At 34.9% G+C, this 26957-nt stretch overlaps 1 protein-coding gene across 1 annotated transcript in view; it reads right to left on the bottom strand.

The window, feature by feature from the left end:
* Positions 1–26957, bottom strand: part of COG5 (component of oligomeric golgi complex 5) — a 312502-nt gene that overhangs the window by 87560 nt on the left and 197985 nt on the right. The gene's annotated exons all lie outside the window — the stretch shown is intronic.

Raw genomic sequence — 26957 nt, 5'->3', positions numbered from 1 at the left:
ACAAATACAATTCCAGTTTGCAAAGATATAAACTTAAAAAAAGTTACCAAATGAAAAGTACCGATTTCTCACTTTTGTATCTACATACATTTTGGTGTTCAACATTGGTTTCTTTTTTAATGTGAATTTGCTTTGAATTCAACTGTGTACTGTGTATCATAAAAAAAGCAAACCAACTAATTGTTCATTTCTTACATAATGACCAGAAAATATATTCAGATTCCTAAGATTTTATGTAATATGCATATTATGTATGTGTATCATATATTATGCACTTTAAAGTAAATGTTTTTATATAAAAAAACTTTTATAACACAAGACATAAACAGAATGAAGGACATAGGCATGTGATCATCTCAACTGATGCACACTAAAACATGTGACAAAATTCAATAGCCTTTCATGATAAAAATCACTAAAAAACCTAGGAACAGAAAATTACCTCAACATAATAAAGGCCATATATGAAAAGCCCAGACAGAATAGCAAAATGGTGAAAAACTGAAAGCTTTTCCTCTAAAGAAAACCTGATGATTATAGATCTACTTCTACACACATATACGTACCCCTAGGAAAGAAAATTTAGGTCAATCTTACTTAAGAATACAAATACAAGGGGTGCCTGGGTGGGTCAGTCAGTTAAGCATCCGACTTCGGCTCAGGTCATGATCTCACAGTTTATGAGTTCGAGCCCCGTTTTGGGCTCTGTGCTGACAGCTCAGAGCCAGGAGCCTCCTTTGGATTCTGTGTCTCCCTCTCTCTCTGCTCCTCCCTTACTCATACTCTGCCTCTCTCTCAAATAAACATTAAAAAAATTTTTTTTAAATACAAATATGAAATTCTCAGATATGAAAGCAAATTGATTTCAATAGATTATTAAAACAATTATTTGAATTATCTAAATAAGTGGATTGAGGTCTGCAATGCATCATTTAATATTAGGAAATCTATTAATAGCTCAATGTCTCTAATAAGGAAATCTACAGAATAATTTAGCTAAGTGAATTCAAGGCAATTAATACCCTTTAATTTGTTAAAATACTTAATACCCAGTCCTTATTTTTTTAAAAATTCATAGAAAACAATACATAAAATTGTGGTAAAAGACAGATTTACTCTTAACTGTTTTTAAGTGTAGAGCAGTAATAACTGCATCTAGCACTTTTTCATCTTGCCAAACTGAAATGCTATACCGGTTGAATTCCCCTTTCCTCTCTACCCCCAGCCCCTAGCAACCAACAATCGACTTTAATTTTCTAAGCATGTAACTACTTTAGTATACCTCATATTAAGTGGAATCATGGGTCTTTTATGATTGTTTTATTTATATAATGTCCTCAAGTTTTATCCATGTTGTAGCATGTGACAGGGCTTCCTTCTTTTTTAAGGCTGAATAATATTCGTGTGAGTGTGTGAGTGTGTGTGTGTGTGACAGAGATTCTCTTTATTCATCCGTGGATGGACACTAAGATTGCTTCTATCACTTGGCTATTATGAATAAGGCTGCAATGAACACAGGTGAGCAGATACCTCTTCAAGATCCTGTTTTCAGTTTTTCTGGATATACATTTTCAGAAGTCAGATTGCTAGATCATATGGTAATTCTATTTTTAAATTTCTGAGGAACTTTCCGTACTATTTTTCTCAGCAGCTGTACCATTTTACATTTCCATCAATGGTGCACAGGGGTTCCAGTTTCTCCACATCCTCATTAATACTGTTTTCTAATGAGTACAATATGATATCTCATTATTTTGATTTGCATTTCCTGATGATCAGTGATGCAGAACATCTTTTTATATGCTTGTTGGCTATTTGTATGCAATCTTTGGAGAATGTCTATTCAAGTCCCTCACACATTTTTTAAACAGAGTTTTGTTGTTGTGCAGTTGTGGGAATACTTTATATGTTCTGGACATAAATCCCTTATCTGATATATGGCTTACAAGTATTTTCTCCTATTCTGGATGTTGCATTTTCACTCTGTTGATTGTTTCCTTTGTCACACAAGTTTTGAAGTGTGATATAGTCCCACTGGTCTATTTTTGCTTTTGCTGCCTGTGATTTGGGTGTCTTATGCACAAAATCATTGCCAAATCCAATTTTACGAAGCTTCCCCCCTATGTTTTCTTTCAGGGGTTTTATTTAGGTTTTACATTTAGGACTTTAATTCATTTTGAATTAATTTTTGTATATGGTCAAAGGTCAAGGTCCCATTTTTTTTCTTTTGCACATGGATATCCAGTTTTTCTCAGCATGGTTTGTTGAAGAGACTAGTAATGGAAAATTTGTGTGACCCTTTTATTCTGTATTCCACTGTTTGTTTTGTTTTTACCTGAAGTTAATACTGTCACTATTGCTTTCACTTGAGAAATGTTTCTCAATTTGTTTTTATTCTATGCTGTTAGCTTTTGATGTGGCTCTTATAAATAACATGTATTTTATTGTTAAATATAATTTTTGTTTTTTAGTAAGAAAATATAAACCAAGTATGTTTACCTAATAGGTTGTTCTTGCTTTTATCATTTCATTTTATGCTTTCTTTGTATTTCCTTTGTTTTCTGTATTTGTTCTGTGGATTATTTTTGCTTGCTTTTATCTCCCCTAGACTTCTCTTGCATTTCTTTCAGATATGTTGTCATTGCTACAATTAGCCATAAATTCCTTTGAGGGAAATAATCTTAGAATTATTGAAACCGATTTCTAGAAAGAGCAGAACATTTTCAAGGCTTTAGAGAATTGTAAAATAAACAAGAAAATTCTAACTCCTCGACACAGCCTTTTTGTCTGTTTTACCACTGCAATTTCGGCACTGAGAATGTCACCCAGACATAAAAGACACACAATAAATATTTACTGAAAGAGGGATATTGAAATATTTATTGAAAGTCTCATAAGAAGGCTATCTTAGTCCCTTTCCAGAGAGAAAACAAAAGCTCAATAAGATATGGTGACCTGCTTACAATGAAACAGAAAGTAGCAGAACCGAGATTTGATCTAAGGTCTGTTTGATACATTAAAAGTATTATTCTCCCTTAACTTGACTTACAAAGCCATTATGCCTTGGGTTTTCTCAGCCTATTTCTTGTTTCACACCACTGAGGTCAAAGATTCAACCATACTCAAATTCTTTCAGGTTCTTGAAGGCTCTTTTTCAGTCTCTCTTAGTTATCACCTTTTAAAACCTGCACCTTCTTCAGAATTCAGTTTAGGTATCTTATCTCTTGGTTCCCCTAGGTTTGACACACTCTGTTATAAACTTCTATAGCATCCCATATTCCCCATCATAAGAGATTTCACTATGTAAGTAAAGGAACAGAGTAGTGATTAAGAAGAGGAACTCTGGAGCCAGAATAATGAGGTTAAAATTGTGACTCTAACACTGACTGTGACTGTGGATAAGTTACTTAATTTCTCTATACGTCAGTATCCTCATCTACAAAATGGAAACCCATTTCATACATTTATCATGAAGATTAAATGGGTTAATTATGATGAGGTGCTTAAAATAGTCCCTGGCATAGTAGGCATTATATGAATACCTGTAAATATTGCTAAGTCTATTTGTAACACATAATCAAAATAACTAATATGTCTCTTTAGTATCTCCAGTGACTGCCACATAATAGTATCTACTATTGTTGTGGTGGTTAATTTTATGAGTCACCTTGACTGGCTACTGGGTACCCTAGGTACTTGGTCAACATAATTCTGGTTGTCTTTCAGGGTGTTTCTGGATGAGTTTAACAGTTGAATGCGTAGACTCAGTGAATGCCCTCTCTAATGTGGGTGGGCCTCATCCAAACAGTTGAAGGCCTGAGGAGATGAGAAAAGGCTAAGACAGAATTCCTTCTGTCTTTCTTCAAGGTGGAATATCAGGTTGGTTTTTTTTTGTTTTTTTTTTTCTTTTTTCCTGCTTTATGACTCAAACTGAAAGAGTGGCTCTTCCTGGGTCTTGAGCCTGCAGACCTTTGGGCCAGAACTATACTATTGGCTCTCCTCAGTCTTAAGCCTTTGGATTCAGAGTGGACCTACACCATCAGTTCTCCTGGGTCTTCAGCTTACTGACTGAGATGTTAGGACTTACCAGCCTCCAAAATGGTGTTAGTCATGTCTTTATAATGAATTTTTCTCTTTCTGTGTGTGTTTGAGTGTGTCAGTGTGAGTGTGTGAGTGTGTGAGTGTGTGTGTGTGTGTGTGTGTGTGTGTGTGTGTGTGTGTATCTCTTATTGATTCTGTTTCCCTGGACAACACTTATACGACTGTTGGGGGAAAAAAAATCAATCAATTAATCAGTCAATTCTTAGGACTTGTCATACTAAAAACTAGAGTCAGTTACCAAAGATGTATACTAAAAAGCATTAGCAATTGTTGGGACAATAAAGGACAAGAAAAGTGCTTAAAAAAGATGAAAGAAGATGAGGTGGATTCAGAAGAATGGGAAAATTGTAGGAGATAATAATGAAAATGTAGGTTTGAGGACAGGATATTACAACAAAGAGATTTGTATATATGTGTATATATACTTCTGTATATGTATATGATGTACATATATACACATATATTATACAATTCTGCCAAAATATAAAGAGATGTTAATTTTATTTATCAAAGAATTATCAACAATTTTATTGTCAAAGCCACAATATATTAAAAATATAACTACCTGCAAAAAATAGGAAAATATAAAGATACATAAAAAATCATTTTATTGGGGAGTCTGGGTGGCTCAGTCAGTTAAACGTCTGACTTGGGCTCAGGTCATGATCTCACGGTTCTTGGGTTCAAGCCCTGTTCTGGGCTCTGTGCTGACAGCTCAGAGACTGGAACCTGCTTCCAATTCTGTCTCTCCCTCTCTCTCTGCCCCTCCCCCACTTGTAGTCTGCCTCTCTTTCAAAAATAAACATTAAAAAAAATTTTTAAAGCATTTTATTTACACTTTCAAATCGAATTAGCATGTTACATAATTGCTCCTAAGTATGTTGAAACAAAATTAATTCTACTAGATTGCAATAATTCAACTAGACTGCCACTGAAAGGTATTTGATATTAATCTATTTACAACCTACATCCAATACCATCTTACTTTTTTCGTCCATTTGGGCTGCTGTAACAAAAATACCATAAATGGGGTGACTTACAAACACCACAAATGTTTTTCTCACAGTTCTGGAGGCGGGAAGTCCAAGACCAAAGTCCTGGCAGATTTGGTGTCAAAGTGAAGACCTTGTTCCTTACAAATGGCTATGTTTTCACTGTAACCTGACATGGTAGAAGAGAGGAGCTAACTCTCTGGGGTTTCTTTTACTATGAAGGCTCTATCTACCCTCATGACCTAATCACCCCCTAAAGGCACCCCCTGCTAAGAGAATCACCAGAGGGGTAGGATTTCAAATATGACTTTTAGGGGTACACAAACATTCAGACCATAGCACTTTCATTAATTTTAATGCAATCATGTTATCAGATCGATTTTGGGAAATGTTTGCAACTTAAAACAACTCTTGGCCTATTTCTTAGTTATAAATAGAAATAATATTACAATTCTCAAATTTCAAAAAGAATGACAGATCTTTGGCTGAGACCAATAAGCTGAAAATAAAACAAAATTCAGATGTATTTTAAACACATAAATAATAAAAGGGTGCCTGGCCATCTCAGTCAATGATGCATGCGACTCTTAATCTCAGGTTCATGAATTCAAGCCCCATGATGGGCATGGAACCTACTTAAAAAAAAATTAAATATATATATATATTTAATATATATTAATAATATATATAATATAATAATATATTATATACATTATTATTATATTATATATGTTATACATTATATATAATATATTATTATATTATATATATTATATATTATATATATACCAAAAATATATAAAAATATATATAAATATATATAAAAATATATAAAAATACCAAAAATATATATTATATATTATAATTATATACACACACACACACACACACACACATATAATATACAGGAATTCTAAAATATTTATGCTTGGATGAATCTGTTATTTATAATTACAGCTTGGTCTTTGACTGCTTTTGTCATTAATTTTGACCTCATTAAATAAATATACAGGGAGAAACTCAGAATGACAATACTTGAACAAAACTGATTTCAAAGCAGATATTATTCACTTTATCTTTATAACATGGAACCTACCATGGATTTTCTTGCTAAAATGTATTTGATAGAATCTTATTGCACACAGTTATAAGGTCTAAACCTTCAAACAAATGTTCTCGCATTAGTTGTAGTAAAAGGGTATGGGCTCTTGATTTATACCAAGGTATGCCATTTGTTGGCTCTGTAACCTTGGGCAGGTCCTTCATCTTTCTGAGCTTATAAGCTATGTAAGCAACAGGCAAAATAACAATTTATAGAATTTACTTTAATGAAGAGTCAGGATATCTTGGACTAGACTCCAAGGAAGATTGGAATTCACCATACAGATGGCAAGAAGAGATGAGAAGAGAGCATTCCAGAAAGAAGGATGCACAGAGCATAAAGATGTGAAAAGAATTTTTTCTGAAGATTTAAAAATTGTTAAGTAATCTCTATACCCAGGATGGGGCTCAAACTCACAACCGCGAGATCAAGAGTCCCATGCTCTTCCAACTGAGCCAGCCAGGCACCCCAGGAAAAGCATTCTCTATTCTCTGAATGCATTTGGAGCATTCAGGATAAATGGAAGTGGTAAGGATAGAAAGTAAGATAAGAATCAGATCAAGAAGTGTCTTAATTTATCATATAGATACCAGTGAAATATTTAAGGATTTTAATGAGAGCATACCATGATTAAACTTGTGTTTTAGGTAAATCACTCTGATAATAATGAACAGTATGTGGGATGGTGGCAAGCCTGCAGGGAAGATCAGTTATGAATTTGCTGAAAAAATACAGGTGAAAGGGAGTTTACCATGGCAGCAGGAAAAGTGATGGGGCTTGATGAGCAATCAAATATATTTATGAAGGACTAGAACTAGATATATTTCTAGAGGACTAGGAAGATGGGAGATTGATCAAACAAAATGGAATTTTAGAAGGGGCAGCAGGTGAGCAAAGAAAGATTAGCTCATTTAGATTTCTGCTTCTAGAACCTGTGGAGCATCCAAGTGAAGACTATGTAAGCTAGTAAAAAATCTCTTGCTTAAGAACAAGATCTAAGCTGAGGAAATAGACTTAGGTGTTATCAGCATTTGGAGGTTGTAGAAACTGTTAGCATGTGTGAGCTTTTCTACTGATTGCAGGTAGCATAGAAGGAAAAAATGTTGAGGACAGGACCCAGAAGAACAATATTATTTGAAGGCTGGCAGAACAAATAATCCAGAATGGAGAGAAAAGAGTAGGTGCATACAGTTACCAAAAAAAAAAAAAAAAAAAAAAAAAAAGACTGGTCACAAGTTAGTAATTGCTGAAGCTGGATGATTTGCCAGTCACTGTCCTGTACTTTGGCTCTCCACTTTGGTGTATGCTTGAAATTTTACAAATAAAACATTTCAAAAGGAGGGGTAGGTGCAGGAAGAAGAGTCAGTGAAGGATTCTGAAGAGATACAGTATCTGTGAAGGAGGAAAGCATTAAGCAGAAGAAGCAGTTATTACCTTGGAGGAGTGAACTGAGAAGAAGGATTGAGTAGTTGGGTCACCAGAATGAATTTAGGAAGAACTGTTTGAATGCAGAAGCTTGATTTCAGTGTTTGTTTGTTTTATTTTTATTAAAAAAAATTTTTATGCTTATTTATTTTTGGGAGAGAGACAGAGCAGGGGGAGGGGCAGAGAAAGAGGGAGACACAGAATCAGAAATAGGTTCCAGGCTCTGAGCTGGTAGCACAGAGCCCAATGAGGGGCTCGAACTCACGAACCGGAAGATCATGACCTAAGCTGAAGTCGGAAGCTTAACCAACTGAGCCACCCAGGTGCCCCTTGATTTCAGTGGGTTTGAGCGAAACGGAAATAAGAAAGTAGACACACAAAGTAGCTTACTAAACCCAGGCATGAAAGGAAAAAAAAATACTTAGATGGAGATACAGAACGAAGGATTTCATTTTAATTTTGGTTTTAAATGATAGGGCCTTGAGGAAGTAGCCAAGAAAGGCTGCCATGGGAGAAGTCAAGAGAATGTTCTAGAAGAGGGTAAGATGTAGAATATAAAACAAAAGTTGAGAGATAAGTCTGAGGAAAAAAAAAGATACAATCCAACTCAATCTTTGAGACAAAAACAGAGTGATGATCAGTGCACATGCAGAGTTCACAAGTTGGTGTGCTTACTGAGAGAAGGTCAGAAGGAAGCAGAGGGCATTAAGATCAAAAAAGAAGAGAAAGTAAAAGATTTAGCAAAAATTCTGAGTCAGAGATCTCTGTAGAGTGATCATGTTGTGAATAAGAAAACCTACAGACTTGATCAAAGAAACCAAATATATATGAAGTTTAAATTAGTTCTTAATCATCTTCTGGATTCAAAGCATCTTCTGGATTTGGTGAAGCAAATACAAGGCAAAGAAAAAAAAATTCTTCTACTGGAAAATAGCCTTCAGGGAGAAATATTTACTGCGTCGATTAGGAAAGACAGACACAAATTCAACAGGGACTTCAAGATGAACACCACACAGCAAAATGAGAAAGCCTACACAAACAAAACAATTTCAGTTGAAGTCAAAATGTTGGCTTTTATATGCACATTGTTAAGAGAAAAAGAACAATATTTTTGGTACAATCTTTTTGTTTTTACAAATAGGGGATTAGACTAAAGTAGTAGTGGGAGACAGTGAAAAGTAGTCAGATTTCAGATACCTTTTGAAGACGAACAGATAGGACCTGACATAAAATATACAGTTAAACAGAAAGACTATATACAAAACGTTAACAGAGATGATCTCTGGGTGAAAGGATTAAATATGGTGACTTCTTCATTCTTTTTAATGTTTTGGAGGGGTAATTAGATAATCTGACTCATTCTCAACAGAAGAATAAATTCTTGGTGTAAAATATTCAATACTGAAATACATACAGCAAAAAATTGCAAGTTCCTCTTCAAACTCAAATCCCACACTCTGCCCTAGAGAGTATCACTAAACTACAGTGAAAAAGGGTTTTAAAAGCCCTTTCTATACAGTTTATTGCAGTGTTTCTCAACTTTTTTTCTTTATCATCCTCCAAGGAGAAGGCTAAATAACTGCATACAAATATATAATGCATATATTATGCTTATATAAGTATAATGTACTTATTAAATTAAATTTAATTTAGTTACTCACTAATAAGAGAAATTAAATACTAAGGAATAAGATTTTGTAGGGCAGGGTTGAACTCTAGAGGCCACAAGCCATTATAGTATCTAAGGTTTTTTTGTGCCTCCCCATTCCCCATATAACAAAACAAAACAAAACAAAACAGAACTATTTCTTCCTCTTGGGATCAATATTGCCCTCATTGAGAATGCATAGTTTACTGGCATTTAAAATTTCAAATATATCTACTATGAATCGTCCTTTCCTTAAAACTGGTCCCTTGGTTTCTGCTGCCATATTCTCTTTGGTTTCATCTAAGATACTCCTTATTGCCTCCTCTGTTACTGTGTTTCCCAAATTCACTGAATGGAAAATATTTTTTGATATGCACTGGAAAATATGTTTCCTTATTTAAAATTACACCAGTACTACAGTATTAAGATATACATGATATAAAATATATGAAACCGTTTAAAGGATAAGATCTTTTAAACGCATGGGTAGAAATTATAACTATCTTTTGCCATGTTGCACTGCTTATACCACTTAGGAAAATAGGGTTCTATATGAATTTTATAAGGTGAATTTTCTTTGGACTCTGGTCTAGGTACAGGTCTTTTCTCTCTGTAGCCATTTTCATCCATTACCATGGCTTTGACTGCCATGTATGAGCTGATGTCTCTCAAATTTATGTCTCTAGCCCAGGTCTCTCTTCTGAGCTTCAGTTCCACATATAAATTGCCTACCTGACATCTTCATTTGGATATCACATGAACACCTGAATACAGAGCTCATCATCTTTCCTCTTAAATATGCTTCTCAGTTTATGCTCCTAAATGAAATCACTCCTATGAACACCTGAATACAGAGCTCATCATCTTTCCTCTTAAATATGCTTCTCAGTTTATGCTCCTAAATGAAATCACTCCTATCTCTCAGAACCCTTGTCAAACCAGAATGTTTGGTGTCATCTTACCATTTCTAATCTATTACTAAGATGTACCGGTTTTATCACCTAAATAATTCTCAAGTCAGCCCATTTCTCTCCATCTTCACCACCATCAACATTAATCATTGTTACAGGCTGAATTATTTCTCCATAAAATTCTTATGCTGGAGTCCTAAGCATCCCATACCTCAGAATGTGACCATACTGGGAGATAATGCATTTAAAGAATTAAGTTAAATGGGGTCATTAGGATGGACCCTCATCCAATACAACTGGTATCTTTATAAGAAGAGGATATCTGAACACAGGAAGACACAGAAGGAAGACGATCTGAAGACACAGGAAGAGGACGGCCATTTATATGCCAAAATGAGAGGCCTGGAACAAAAAGAGGTCCTTCCCCAAAGGCTCTCAGATGGAACCAACTCTGCCAAACATCACGATATCAGACTTCTAGCCCCCAGGTGTGAGAAAACCAATTTTTGTTGTTGTTGTTAAGCCATTCAGTTTGTGGAACTTTATTACAGCGGTCCTAGGAAACTAATACAACCCTCATTATATCCTTCTGAATTCGGGCAACAGGCCACCTTTCACTAGAGTTGGCTCCCTCTAATCTATACCCCACGGTGCAATTAAGATCAAAATTAAAAACCATATATGAGGGGCACCTGGGTGACCCAGTTGGGTAAGCATCCGATTTTGGCTCAAGTTATGACCTCATGGTTCATGAGTTTGAGGCCCATGTCAGGCTCTGCACTGACCCTGCATAACCTGCTTGGGATTCCCTCCCCCTCCTTCCCTCCCTCCCCCCCACCATTCCCTGCTCACACTCTCTCTTTCAAAATAAATAAATTTCTAAAAATCTGTAAAAAAATTTAAAAACCTACAAGTATGAATCATGTCACTTGGGCTTAAAATAAAAGTTTAAAATCTGTAAAATAGCACATAAATCTCTTCTAGGCACTCTAACCACATTATGAAATGCTCTTCCCCCTCCAGCTACACTGGACTTCTATCGATTCCTGAAAACTATGTTTCATTCTTTTTGCATACTTCTCCCTTTCACTGAGCCAACTTACCAGTAACACCTAAGCTTTTTAAAATTCATTTAAGGAGACCACATTACGTATTTTCATAGACCCTGAAAGTCTTTTTGTAAGCTATCACAAAACCATAAATGATCATTTATACAATTGTTTGCTTAATGTGTATTTCGCTAACTAGTACCTGATTCTGTTCTGTTCATTCTAATAAACAGAATCCTATCCGATCCCTAACACAGTACCTGGAATATGGAATATGGCAGGTACTCAGTAACAATTTAACAAAGAACTTAGACATACTCCATTTTCCTAATATTCTGAAATATTTTACTATAATCTTAACAAAAAGTAATTGTTTGCTAATAAATGTATGCTGTGCTGACACAACTATTTAAAGAGCTACTAAAAACTTCCATTTCATTTCTTCTTCACTTTGAGGAAATAATGAGATTCCATAAAAGATATATATGTTCCTATAGTTAAAGGGCTCCTCTCAATGCAAAAATTTGTTTTCACAGAAATATAATCTAAAATAAATAACTGAAAACTTTTCAGACTCTACCAAAAAACAATTTCATTAGATCTTTTAAAATCAGGTCTCTTTAAAAGTTTTATTATAAAGTTTATTATGTCTTAGACAAATTATACTGTAAGAAAATATATATTTTACTATGGACTTCAGTTGTGGTGTTATTTATGTATCCTTCCCTCCCCCAAAATGTAAACAAATGCCTAAATTCTTTTATAGTCACTTAAATTAGTACCAATATGACTATGAATATCCAAACATTCACATTCATTATTCATTTTTTTCTCACAGACATGTACATATACACAAAAGCATGCCTCTTAACAATATACTTAAACACAGATTAATACTGAAATTCAGATCCTTAAAGATCTTTAGTGTCTGTTGTTAAATAAAAGAGAGAAATATAAATTAAAGTGAAATAATATAATGCTTGCCTTAAAATATCAGATTAACATGCCATGGTTAAATCCTCTCTAGTCAACAGAAATAGTAAATTAAGTAATGTACTATATGAAATTACTTTTCAAGTATCTAGCTCTTATTTTCTATTTCTTTCCCATCTTTGTATCTACTAAAGATTAAGGCAAATATTTGCCTATTTCCTTCTTCCAAAAGCAGAAAAGCAAGAATAGAAAAACTCATGCCAGTGTTATTTTTAAAAACCAAGAGATTCAGTGACATCAGATGGTAGAATAGGAAGACTCATCTCTTCCTCACCCACAAAAACACTGACTTAATAGCAATATATGGTCCAAAAGTCCTCTACTAGTTAAGAAGTACAGTACCAGAAACCAGTTAAGAAGTCACAGTACCACACATGAGATCAAAGCCAAGAACAGAAGCCTTGAAATGGCACAAAAAGTCATTTTGTTTCAATCATGCCAGTTCTTCTCTGAAGCTAACACAGCTCAGAACTGGGAGGAAAATTCCATCTTGCAGCTTCTCCCTTGAGAGGCAAGAGAAAAGTGGAATGTACATGACCCTGTATGTATAACACCCTGAAGAGTCCATTAAAAAAAAAACCCAACTATTAATGGTTCAATATCCATAAATCAATCATTATGATACATCACAATAATAAAAGAAAGGATAAGAACCACATGATACTCTCAGTAGATGCAAAGAAAGCATCTGACAAAATACAGCATCCTTTCTTGATGAAAACCCTCAAGAAAGTAGGGATAGAAGGATCATACCTCAAGATCATAAAAGCCATATATGAAAGACCCACTGCCAAGATCATCCTCAATGGGGAAAATCTGAGAGCTTTCCCCCTAAGGTCAAGAACAAAACAAGGATGTCCACTCTCACCACTATTATTTAACACAGTGTTGGAAGTCCTAGCCTCAGCAACCAGACAACACAAAGAAATAAAACACATGCAAACTGGCATGGAAGTCAAACTCTCACTCTTCACAGATGACATGATACTCTATGTGGAAAACCCAAAAAAAATGCCACCAAAAAACTACTAGAACTGATACATGAATTCAGCAAAGTTGCAGGATATAAAATCAATGTACAGAAATTGGTTACATTTCTTTACACCAGTAATGAAGCAGCAGAAAGAGAAATCAAAGAACTGATCCCATTTACAGCTGCACCCAAAACTATAAAATACCTAGGAATAAACCTAACCAAAGAAGTGAAAAATCTATACACTGAAAACTATAGAAAGCTTATGAAAGACATTGAAGAAGACACAGAAAAAAAGGAAAAACATTCCATGCTCATGGATTGGAAGAATATTGTTAAAACGTCAATACTGCCCAAAGCAATCTACATATTCAATGCAATCCTTATCAAAAAACACCAGCATTCTTCACAGAGCTAGAATAAACATTCCTAAAATGTGAATGAAACCAGAAAAGACCCTGAACAGTCAAAGCAATCCTGAAAAAGAAAACCAAAGCTGGAGGCATCACAATTCTGGACGTCAAGCTGTATTACAAAGCCGTAATCATCAAGACAGTATGGTACTGGCACAAGAACAGTCACATAGATAAATGGGACAGAACAGAGAACCCAGAAATGGACCCACAAACATATGGTCAACTAATCTTTGACAAAGCAGGAAAGAATATCTAACAGAAAAAAGTCTCTTCAGCAAATGGTGCTGGGAAAACTGGACAGTGACATGCAGAAAAATGAAACTGGACCACTTTCTTAGACCATACACAAAAATACACTAAAAATGGATAAAAGACCTAACTGTGAGAAAGGAAGCCATCAAAATCTTAGAGGAGAAAACAGGCAACAACCTCTTTAACCTGGACCAGGTCAAAGAGGCACGGGAAACAAAAGTAAAAATCAACTACTGGGACCTCATCAAGATAAAAAGCTTCTGCACTGCAAAGGAATCACCAACAAAACTAAAAAGCAACCGACAGAATGAGAGAAGATACTTGCAAGTGACATATGGGATAAAGTCTATAAAGAACTTATCAAATTAAACACCCAAAAAACAAATAATCCATTGAAGAAATGGGCAAAAGACATGAAAAGACACTTTTCCAAAGAAGACATCCACATGGCTAACAGACACCACGGAAAGATGCTCAACATCACCCATCATCAGGGAAATACAAATCAAAACTGCAATGAGAGACCACCTCACACCTGTCAGAATGGCTAAAATTAACAGCTCGGGCAACAACAGATATTGGCGAGGATATGGAGAAAGAGGAACTCTTTTGCACTGCTGGTGGGAATGCAAACTGGTGCAGGCCCTACAGAAAACAGTATGGAGATTCCTCAAAAAATTAAAAATAGAACTACCCTATGACCCAGCAACTGTACTAGTAGGTATTTATCCAAAAGATAAATATTGAAGGGTCACAGGCATCATAATGTTTATACCAGCACTTTAACAATAGCCCAAGTATGGAAAGAGCCCAAATGTCCATTGACTGATGAATGAATAAAGATGTGGTGTGTGTGTACACACACAAACACACACACACACACACACACACACACACACACACACACACTGGAATATTACTTGGCAATCAAAAAAAATGAAATTTTTCCATTTGCAACAACATGGATAGAACTAGAGTCTATTACACTAAGAGAAATAAGTCAGTCAGAGAAAGACAAGTGCCATATGACCTCACTCATACGTGGAATTTAAGATACAAAACAGATGAACATAAAGCAAGGGAAGCAAAAATAATATAAAAAGAGGGAGGGAGACAAACCATAAGAAACTCTTAAATACAGAGAACAAACTGAGGGTTGCTGGAGGGGTTCTGGGTGGGGGGAAGGGCTAAACGGGCAAGGAGTATTAAGGAGGCCACTTGCTGGGATGAGCACTGGGTGTTATATGTAAGTCATAAATCACTAAATTCTATTCCTGAAATCATTATTACCCTATATGTTAACTTAGATATAAATTAAATATATATATATATATATATATATATAGTAATTTTTTTCAAAAGGTAATAACAAAACCTGCCAAAAGAAATCATCAAAGTTGCAGAATACAGAACCAACACACAAATACCAGGTACATTTCTACACACTAACAATAAACAACCTGAAGAGGAGATCATGATGGTAATCCCACTTAAAATAGCACCAAAAAAAGAGTAAAATACTTAGGACAAACTTAACCATGGAGGGGAAACAGTGCTGAAAGAAATTAAAGATGACACAAATAAGCAGAAAGTTACCTGGTGTTCCTGGATTAGAAGACTTAATACTGTTAAAACGTCCATACTACCCAAGCAACCTACAGCTTCAATGCAATCACTATCAAAATCCCAAAGAAATTTTTTGCAGAAATGGAAAAAAAACATTTAAAATTCATAAGGAATCTCAAGGGATCCCAAATAGCCCAAACAATCTTTAGAAAGAAAAACAGAACTGGAGGTCTCAGACTTCTTGACTTCAAAACATATTACAAAGCTAGAGCAATCAAAACCAATATGATACTAGCACAAAGACAAACATACAAATAAGTGGAACAGAATAGACAGCCCAGAAATAAATCTTCATCTACACAGTTGTACGATCTCTGACAAGGGAGATCAATGGGGAAAGGATGGTTTCTTAAACCAATGATGTTGAAAAAACTGGATATCCATATGCAAAAGAAAGAAACTGGACCATTTCCTTACACCATATATAAAAATTCAAAACGAAGTAAAGCCCTAAATATAAGACCTAAAGTTACAAAACTTGTAAAAGAAAACATAGGGGGAAAGCTTCATATTATTGGATTTGGTAGACATAACATCAAAATTACAGTCATCAGCAGCAAAACTACGCAGATGGAACTACGTTAAACTTCCAAACTTCTGTGTGACAAAGCAAATAATCAACAGAAAGAAAAGGCAACATACAGAATGGAGAAAATACTTTCTGGCCATATTATCTAATAAGAGATTAAAAACCAACTGGTCCAGTTGGTAAAGCAAGCAACCCTAGATCTTGGGGTTGAGATGTGAAGCTCCACATTAGGCACAGTTTACTTAAAAAAACCAAAACACTCCTACAACAACAAAAAACAAATAACTCTATTAAAACAAAATGTGTAAAGAACTTGACTAGACATTTCAACAAAGATAATACAGTCAACAAGCATATGAAAAGATCAATATCACTAATCATTAGGAAATGGGAAGTGCAAATCAAACATGAGTTATTACCTCATACCTGTTAGGATGGCCATGATCAAAACAAAGAAAATAGTGGCACTTGGGTGGCTCAGTTGGTTAAGTGTCCAACTTCAGCTCAAGTCATGACCTTGAGTTTGTGAGTTCAAGCCCTGCATGGAGTTGTGTGCTGACAGCTCAGAGCCTGAAGTCTGCTTTGTATTCTGTGTCTCCCTCTCTCTCTGCCTCTCCCCCACTCTCATTCTCTCTATCTCAAAAATAAATTAATTAAATAATAAATAAAAATAAATAAAAAACCAAAGAAGATAATAACTGTTGATGAGGGTGTGGAGGAACTGGAGCCCTCATGCACTATTGATGGGAATGTAAGATGGACCAGTCACTATGAAAAATACTATGGACTTTCCTTAAAAAATTAAAAATTATTGTATGTCACATCTTAACTAATTGGATTGCTAAAAAGAAAATAACTACATTTCATTTCAGCATCAGACTGCTATTTGAACAAGGTGCCTGATACATTCAGGCATTTAGCATTTCTTTTTGTAAAAGAATACAGGAGTATATATTATGCATAACTAAAGTAGTCCTGCATAGTTACTTGAGAGAACTGTTAACGTCTTTCATTTGCACTTAAGTAGTTTTAATACCTAAAAATCCCTAATGCAAACTAATATTGCTATACAGAGTTGTGAGGAAGTAAAAGGAAAAAACGAATCGGTTGCTGGTTAGTGAAGCCTATTACTCTGACAGAAAGTTCAGTTCTTCTATAGGAATCTCAATATCAATTTTGCTCACCAAAAACAAACCTATTATGGATGTCTTTCCTTGGATGGGAAGAATCAATACTGTCAAAATGTCAATACTACCCAAAGCAATCTACACATTCAGTGCAATCCCAATCAAAATTGCACCAGCATTCTTCTCAAAGTTAGAACAAACAATCCTAAAATTTCTACGGAATTACAAAAGACCCTGAATAGCTCAAGTAATATTGAAAAAGAAAACCAAAGTGGGAAGCATCACAATCCCAGACTTTTAGCTTCCATTACAAAGCTGTAGTCATCAAGACAGTATAATATTGGCACAAAAACAGACACATGAACCAATGGAATAGAATACAGAACCCAGAATTGGACCCACAAACGTATGGCCAACTAATCTCTGACAAAGCAGGAAAAAGCATCCAATGGAAAAAAGACAGTCTCTATAAGCAAATGGTGCTGGGACAGCAACATGCAGAAGTTTGAAACTAGACCACTTTCTTATACCATACACAAAAATAAACTCAAAATGAATGAAAGACCTAAATGTGAGACAGGAAACTATCAAAACCCTAGAGGAGAAAACCGGCAACAACCTCTTTGACCTCAGCCACAGCAATTTCTTCCTTGACACATCTCCAAAGGCAAGGGAATTAAAAGCAAAAATGAACTATTGGGACCTCATCAAGATAAAAAGCTTCTGCACTGCAAAGGAAACAATCAACAAAACTAAAGGGCAACTGACGGAATGGGCAAAGATATTTGCAAATGACATATTGGATAAAGGGCTAGTATCCAAAATCGATAAAGAACTTAACCAAACTCAACACCCCAAAAACAAATAATCCAGTGAAGCAATGGGCAGAAGACATGAATAGACACTTTTCCAAAGAAGACGTCCACGTGGCTAACAGACACATGAAAAGATGCTCAAGGGCACTCATCATCAGGGAAATACAAATCAAAACCACACTGAGATATCACCTCACGCCAGTCAGAGTGGCTACAATGAACAACTCAGGAAACTACAGATGCTGGTGAGGATGTGGAGAAACGGAAACCCTCTTGCACTGCTGATGGGAATGCAGACTGGTGCAGCTGCTCTGGAAAACAGTATGGAGGTTCCTCAAAAATTTAAAAATAGAACTACCCTACAACCCAGTAATAACACTACTAGGAATTTATCTAGGGGATACAGGAGTGCTGATGCATAGGGGCACATGCACCCCAATGTTTATAGCAGTGCTTTCAACAATAGCCAAATTATAGAAAGAGCTTAAATGTCCATCAATTGATGAATAGATAAAGAAGACGTGGTTTATATATACAATGGAATACTACTTGGCAATGAGAAAGAATGAAATCATGCCATTTGCAGCAATGTGAATGGAACTGGAAGGTATTATGCTGGATGAAGTAAGTCGGTCAGAGAAGGACAGATATCATATGTTTTCACTCATATGTGGATCTTGAGAAACTTAACAGAAGACCAGGGAGGAAGGGAAGGGGAAAATATAGTTACAAACAAAGAGGGAGGAAGGCGAACCGTAAGAGACTCTTAAATACAAACTGAGGGTGGATGGGGGGTGGGGGAGAGGGGAAAATAGGTGATGGGCATTGAGATGGGTACTTGTTGGGATGAGCACTGGGTGTTGTATGTAACGATGAACCACGAGAATCTACCCCAAAACCAAGAGCACACTTTACACACTGTATGTTAGCCAATTTGACCATAAATTAAAAAAAAAAAAAAAAAAAAAAAGAATTCTTCTTTAGGTCTTCCTACAATAAGCTTTCCTTCTTCAGATACTTTAATACTGTACCACTATAAACTATTAAAGGATATTTTCTGTTAGTATTTCCACAGAATATCATAACAAATAAGTCCCTTGAACAGAACAACTATGACTAGAAAGCAAAACCAGTGAGGAAAGAAGTCATCTAAAGGCAAGGACTATGTTACTTTACTGAACTTTTTATCCCAGTGCCCAGCAAAGCATTCAGTTACATTTTGTAAATATGCTCATTTCAGTATCAGATAGTATCTCCTTTCATAGGTCAAACGTGAATTAGAAATTTTATTTAAGCATTCCACAGGAAATGGAGAGCAAAATTTAAAAGAAAAGAGCTAGAGTGACTTTAAGGGTGTTTAAGCACTTTCAAAGCATTCGCATTTTTACTTGACTTCTGCTCACATAGATCTATTCACTACAGCTACTATCAACTGCATGAACAGGATTCTAGCCCATCTGCATGAAAGGTGAAAACAATTTAAATACTCAGCAATGTTCTAATTGTTTAACATAGAAAAAGGGTCTAGCATTACCACTTTGGCCAAAAATGATTAATGTGTCGCACAGAACTTACACATTTTGGGTATTTTAACATTTATTATTATACAAACAAGTAATAATTACATCAGAGAGAGGATAGAAGTATAAAGAGTTTATTCACTCAAATTAGGAAAAAAGTTTGGAGAGAACTTCCCCCCCACCCCGACATTGTTAAATGTGGTTGACAAGAGGTATTACAGATGACCCTAATCAGTACAAAATACAGAGTTGTGTTCATGTCCAGGACTCTCGAAGGCAAGCATTTGATACACAGTATGAAAAAGTTTATAAGCAAATAGTACAGAGAGAAAGACAAAAGAAGAGAGAGAGGGAAAGAACAGCCTAAAAGTTGGAACCACAATGAACGTATCAATCTTAAACTATAGGCAGTCATAGACTAGCTCAATTCTCCAGAGATAGTCATGCAGCTTTCTGATGATTCGGATAGGTCTAATATTTGTTTAAATGTGCAGAAAAGCAATAGGAATGAATTCCTCTGGCATATTTGAACTCTTATTTTCTTTCTTTCTTTCTCCCCCTCCCCCCATCTCTCTCTCTTCTTCCTTCCTTTCTCTTTTCTTTTTCTTTCTTTTCTCTTATTATGTTAGGTCGGCCCCTCCAGGACAATGTTGAGGAGAAGCAAGGATAGTGGGCATCTGGCCTTTTCCATGACTGTAAAGGTAATGCTTTTCACATTTTATCAATGAGAACAATGACTGTTAACAGTTTTATTAGATATCCTTTATCAATTTAAGAAACTTCCTTTCTCTTAGTTGGCTGGCACTTTTTATCATCATTAATTCTTTCTGTACTTCTGAGATAGTTGTATCTTTTTTACTTACTGCTGTGCTTGGTGTGCTAATATTTTAAGATTCTTTAATATTACATGCCTCAGCATTATTGGACTGTAATTTTCCTTTCCTGTAATCCTGAACTGGTTTTGGTATAAAGGTCATTTTAGTCTCATAATGAGTGAGGGAGTTTTCTTCTTCTCTAAGAAAACAACAACAGCAGCAAAACGACCTGTTCCTTGAACTTTTGGTAGAAGTTGCTTGAAAAACCATGAGACTACTGGTTTCTTGGTGGAAAGACTTTGAACTAGCAATTCAATTTCTTTGAAGGTTAAAGGACTATGCATAGTGTCTAATCTTACTTTAAAAATTTTGGAAAAGTTCTATTTTTCTAGAAATGTGTCCGTTTCACCTGCCTTTTAAAATTAGTTGGCATATAATTTTTCATGGTATCTTTTTTCCCTTAAACTTTAATTATGAACGTATAGAAAAATTTTACACTTAGAGGAAAAGTTGCAGGAATAACCCCCACCCCCATTTCTACAGTTCACTCCAATTCACCACTTGATTACCAACATTGAGCCACATTTGCTTTATCACCATCACTCTCTCCCTCTCCTTTCCTCCTTCTCTCTCTCAAACATCTGAGAGTAAGTTGTACACATCAGAGCTCTGTACAACTAAATAATTAAGTGACTTCCTGATATAAAAACATTCTTCTAGATAACCATAATACAGTTATCAAACTTGGGATTTTTAACCTTGTTACATATATATCTAATATACCTTTCATATTCCAATTTCATGAACTGTCCAATGTTTTTTATAGCACTGTTTTTTTTCTGGAACAGGAATTAGACCAGCATCATATATTTTACAGTTAGCTGTCATATGTCTTTACATAAAGTCTTTCATACTATGGAACTACTCTTCAATCTTTGTGTTTTATATCACTGGTATTTTTAAGCAGTGAAGACTAGTTATCTTACAGAATGTCCCAAATTTGGATTTATCTTGTTTCCACATAATTAGACTCAGGTTAGGCATTTTTGTCTTGAATACAACATGAATAATCTGTTCTCAGCATATCATGTATATCTGCAAGGTAATGGGGGTTTTAATTTTGATTATGCAGTTAAAGTGCTGTTTGATTCTTCTACTGTATAGTTACTACCTTTCCTTTTGGAATTAGTAATTACTGGGAGACAGTTTAATATCATGTAAATATATTGCTCCTTATCAAAGTCCCCTTCTCCTAGATTTAGCATCCACTGATGATTATTGTCTGGATCAAATTTGACTATAATAGCTGCAAAACAGTTATCTTTTGGGGACACCTGGGTGGCTCAGTTGGCTAAGCATCTGACTTTGGCTCAGGTCATAATTGGTTTGTGAGGTTGAGCCCCACTGCACTGGTGGTATGGAACCTGCTTGGGATTCTCTCTCTCTCTCTCTCTCTCTCTCTCTCTCTTTCCCCTTCCCCACTTGCTCTCTCTCTCACTCTCTCTCTCTCTCAAAATAAGTAAAAAAATACCAGTTACCTTTTAAATTTCATTGTTCTATCTTCCTTAACTGGCAGTCCATCGTAAGGAAGAGCTTTCCCTTTTCATTTGTCAGTCCATCATCTGTCTGATGGACTGATATATAGACCTCTGAATTTTTATTTTACTCAATAGGTTAAAATCCACTACTGACCTTACTTGTTTTGATGATCAGTTTTGGAGCATTTCTTTACTTTCTAGCACAAGATATTCCATGTTCACCTTCAATTTTCTTAGCTCTAGGCCCAGAACCAGCAATTTAAATAACCCTGATTTTGTTACCTTGTTTTGAGTTGGTGCAATACAAAATACATATTGTATCCTATACAATGTATATATTCTGAATACCAGCCCTTAATCAGATACATGACTTTCAGTGAATTTACAGTTGTGAACCATCAACACAATTCAGTTTTAGAATAATCCTGTCATCACAGAAGCTCCCTCTTTATCATACACACACCAAACCCTGCTCTAGCACCCAGTGACTATCATTTATCTGCCTTCTATCTATAGTTTTGCTTTTACAGAAATTTCATATAAACAAAATCCCACATTTTGAGTTTGACCACTTTCACTTATGTTTTGAAGGTTTATCCATGTAGTGTGATATATAAGTATTTTGTTTCCTCTTATTGTGGGATAGTTCTGCATTGTATAAATATACTACATTTTGTTCATCCATTGACCAGGTGATGGACATTTAGATTTTTTTCCAGTATTTGGTTATTGTGAATAAGGCTGCCAGAAACATCTGTGTATAGACCCTCTTTGTGGACACAGGTTTTCATTTCTCTTGGTAAGTATCTAGGAATGGAACTGTTGAATCATATGGTGAGTGTATACTGAGGAACGGACAAAATGCTTTCCAAAGGCACAACACTATTTGACATTTCCACCAGCAATACATGAGTGTTACAGTTTCTCCACATCTTCACCAACACTTGTTAATGGTAGTCATTTTGATTCCACTGGTTGTGCAGTGGAATCTCACTGTAGTTTGGATTTGCATTTTCCTTATGACTTATCTTGAGGTTTTATGTACATCATTATTATCCACTTGCATATCTTCTTAGTTAACAGTCTATTAATAGCTTTTGCCCCCTTATAATTTCTCCCTTTTGTGGCTCCCCAACCTCCTCCACCGTACCTCTTCCTTATATAACCACTGATGGGTTTCCATCACAATAGAATAGTTGTATTTTCCAGAATTTTATATTCCAAGAAGTCCTTGTTTTGCATGGTACAGTGTTAACAAAAACTCATGCACATACAAAGCAAGGACATAGGTTCGAACCTGCATACATTTTAGTAAATATAATCCCATGTAAAGCAAAGACTGCCTTTACACAGAATTGTAGAATATATCCTTTTCTCTTTGGGGTCGTCCATTCAACATAAATTTGAGATTAATTCATGTTTTCACATGTATCAGTAGTTCATTTCTTTTTGTTGCTGATTATATTCCGTTACGTGGCTTTACCATGGTTTATCCATTAACATGTTATGGATACTTGGGTTATTCAAGGTTATCAGCTATTAAATAAAAAGCTGCTAGCAAACATTGGTATGCAAGTCTTTCGTGGATATACTCTTTCATGTCTCTAGGATTAATACATGGGGGTACACTGAGGAGTCACATACCAAGTGTATGTTTAACTTTTCAAGAATCTGCCAAACTGTCTTCCAAAGTGGTTGTACAAGTTTACGTTTCCCATCAGCAGCATATAAGAATTCCAGTCACTCTATAACCTCACCAGCACCAACACTTGGCACTGCCAGCCTTTAAAATTTTAGGTATGTGCTTATTTGACATCTATCTACCAAGTGTCTGTTTGAACCTTTTGTCCCAGTCTAAAAACTGACAAGTTGCTTTGTGAGTTCTGAGAGTTCTTTTTAGACATAAATCCTTTATTCGATATATGATTTGCAAATATTTTCTCCCAGTCTATACCTTGTCTTGTATTCTCTTAATTAAGTGATTTGCAGAGCAGGAATTCTTCATCTTGATTAAGTCTCAAATATCAGGGTTGGAAAAAATAAAAAATAAACAAAAATAAAAATGAAATAAAATATCAGGGTTGCGGGGTTTTTTTTGTTTTATGGATCAAGCTTGTGGTGTTGCATTGAAGAAATCTTTGCCAATCCCAAGGTCACAAAGTTTTATTTTCTTCCTCCAATCAGTTTTAGAATTTTAAGTCTTACATTTCGGCACCCAAATGTTCCAATGTTATTTGTTAAAAAGACTACTGTGTCACCACTGAATTGTCTTTGAAACTTGTTTTGAAAATCAGTTCTGCATATACACGTGAGTTTATTTTTGGACTTTCTATTCTGCATCAGTGATCTAGGGTCTCTGACTTTACAACAACACCACACTTTCTTGAATAAGGTAGTTTTCTAAGTCCTGAAATCAGATAATGCTAAGTCTTTCAATTCGGCTTTTCGTTTTCAAAGCTGTGTTGGGTATCCCATGGCCTTTGTACTTCTATTTGAATTTTAGATTCAGCCTGTCAATTTCTCCAAAACATCTGTTGGGATTATAGATCTATTTGGCAAGAATGGACGTCTTAACAACAGTGAATCTACCAACCCATAAATAAGGTATCTCTCTTTGTTTAATTAAGTTTTAATTTCAGCAATTTTTACAGTTTTCAGTATACAGATGATATTCATCTTTTAACAGATTTATTCCTAAGTATTTCATATTCTTTGATGCAACTACATATGGAATTATTTTCAATTCTCAATTGTACATTGCCAATATATAGAAATACAATTGACTTTTTTGTATTGATCTATATTCTGTAATCTTGTACTAAGTGACTTACTAGTTCTGGTAGCTTTTTATTATTTATTTAAAGATCCCATCAAATTTTCTACATAGATGATCATGTCATCTGTAAACAGAGACCATTTTACTTTTTCCTTTCCAAATTGGAAATCTTTTATTTCTTCTTCTATTCCACTAGCTAGGACAACATTAAATAGAAGCAGTGAGAACAGAAAGAAAACCTTGCCTTCTCCCTGATTTTAGGAGAGAAGCATTCAGTCCTCATGATTAAGTACGATTTTACCTGTTCCTTGTTCCTAAATGCCTTTTTTCAGGTTGAGAAAGCTCTTTTCTATTCCTAGTTTGCTAAGAGTTCTTATCAGGAACAGATGTTGGATTCTGTCAAATGCTTTTCCTTCATGTACTGAGATAATCATATGGTTTTTCTTTTTTAGTTTGCCAGCTTTCCTTTTCCAATTACAACCTTATATTAAAACCTCATTTAATCCTCCATAATTTTTAACCTCTCACATTTCCCATATTTTTAATTTATGCTGCATTCTGGATAAATTCATCAATTCTGTCAGCCTCCAATTTATTCTTTGACTTTATGCAATATCTGTTTAATCTATCTGCATTTTTATTTCAATGATTTTATTTTAAATTCCTAAATGTTCTGTTTGGTTCTTTTTAAAGAACTGGTCATTTTTTAAGAGTCTTTTGTTTCTCATTTTTTATTCCATTCTGTATTCTTTAAATATATCATAAACAGGTATTTTAGATTCTTTTTCAGATAATTCTAACTTATGAAGTGCATAGTGTCCTTCAGAAGTCTGATAGGAGTCTAAGATCTGTTTTTCATTGCCTTCATTTTTTCCTACTGACTGACTGTCTTTCAATCATAGATTCTTGTTTATTTATACGGTTGGTGCCTTTTTTACTATGAGCTCTTACTTGGCTCACGTTACTATGTGCTCAATTCTGATGGCTAAAACGAAAAATGCTCTTCTCTACAGAGGATGTGCATTTGTTTCTTGTGGGAGTGAGATACTGTTACCAACAGAGAACCATGTTAGTCACCCACACAGGTCTTAGATTAATGCAACTCTGATAGGTTCATTTTAGAGCCCCAGAGCCTACTGGACTGATCCCGTCACTGACATGGGCATCTGACTTGAGGCCAACTCTGGCTTTTCCAATGACTTATAGCTCACAAATCCCCATTAAGTTTCAACTATTTTATCTGCTTCTGTATATGCATAAGTATATCTGTATATGCATCTTTGCCCCTCAGAGATTCTCTTATCTTTTGCAGGCCCAAAAGTGCATTGCATGTTATACCTCTCCAATTTACCTAGAATTTATTTCTATTGTAGTGAGATGACTCTTCAGAAGATTTGGTCCCCAAAATAGTAAAAGCAAAAACCTTCTACCCTTTATGGATGAGAGTATTTACTGATGATATCTGACTTAGACTCTGGCTTATTGCTACTTACTTTTTTAATCAAATTAAGATGTCACAGACAGATGAGTTAAGTAAGCATTTTTCTCAAAACATTAAAATATTTCATGTTTGAATGTCCTAAAATTTTTGAATCTTTAATCTTATCACCAAATCATTTGATATTTCTAAAAGAATAAAACGCATTCTTTTTCACAGTTAAAATTCTCATTAGTACTATAGCTGCTCAAAGCTCTGAACACATTCCAAATTTAGCCTAATACATCCTACACACATGATTACAAGACTTTGTTCGATGATAAAAATTCCTGGCTTAGAAAATGAAAGTATCCTATCTACTTTCTCACATACAAATAAACTGGCTTCATTCTGCAGATGAGAATCTACAACCTGTTTTCCACTGTGTGGATTCTGAATAATCTGTCAATAATTTGCTACACTCACTTTATCAGAATGTTATATACAGTGTTGATGATTATATAGTGACACTAGAACTCTTCACTGCTGTTAAAAGATACCAAAATTGATAGGTATGAATATGCCTTTCAAATTATACAATAGACTGAAAATAAGTTTGTCTTAATAAAGTAAGCAGCAGCAGAATTAGTTATCTTATCAAGGAATAGCTTTCAAAAAGCCTCTACATTTAAATTATATTCCTAAGATTGTTATACCTAATATAATTGGTCCAGTTTTATTTTAAACTCATGATATAAAAATACATCAAAAAGATGTAAAGGTGATATAAATGGGCTGAGTATAGTATGAACTATTCCATATTATAAACCAAAGAGAAACTATCAATTTAACCTTCAATAAATTTCAAAATATAGACTATTACTTATAAATATTTGAACACAAAAATTTTTAAAAAGTGTTCTAGGTAGATT

Source organism: Panthera tigris, chromosome A2 (assembly GCF_018350195.1).
Source record: "Panthera tigris isolate Pti1 chromosome A2, P.tigris_Pti1_mat1.1, whole genome shotgun sequence".
In the NCBI taxonomy this organism is placed as follows: Eukaryota; Metazoa; Chordata; class Mammalia; order Carnivora; family Felidae; genus Panthera; species Panthera tigris.
This window is presented reverse-complemented; position numbering and strand designations above follow the sequence as displayed.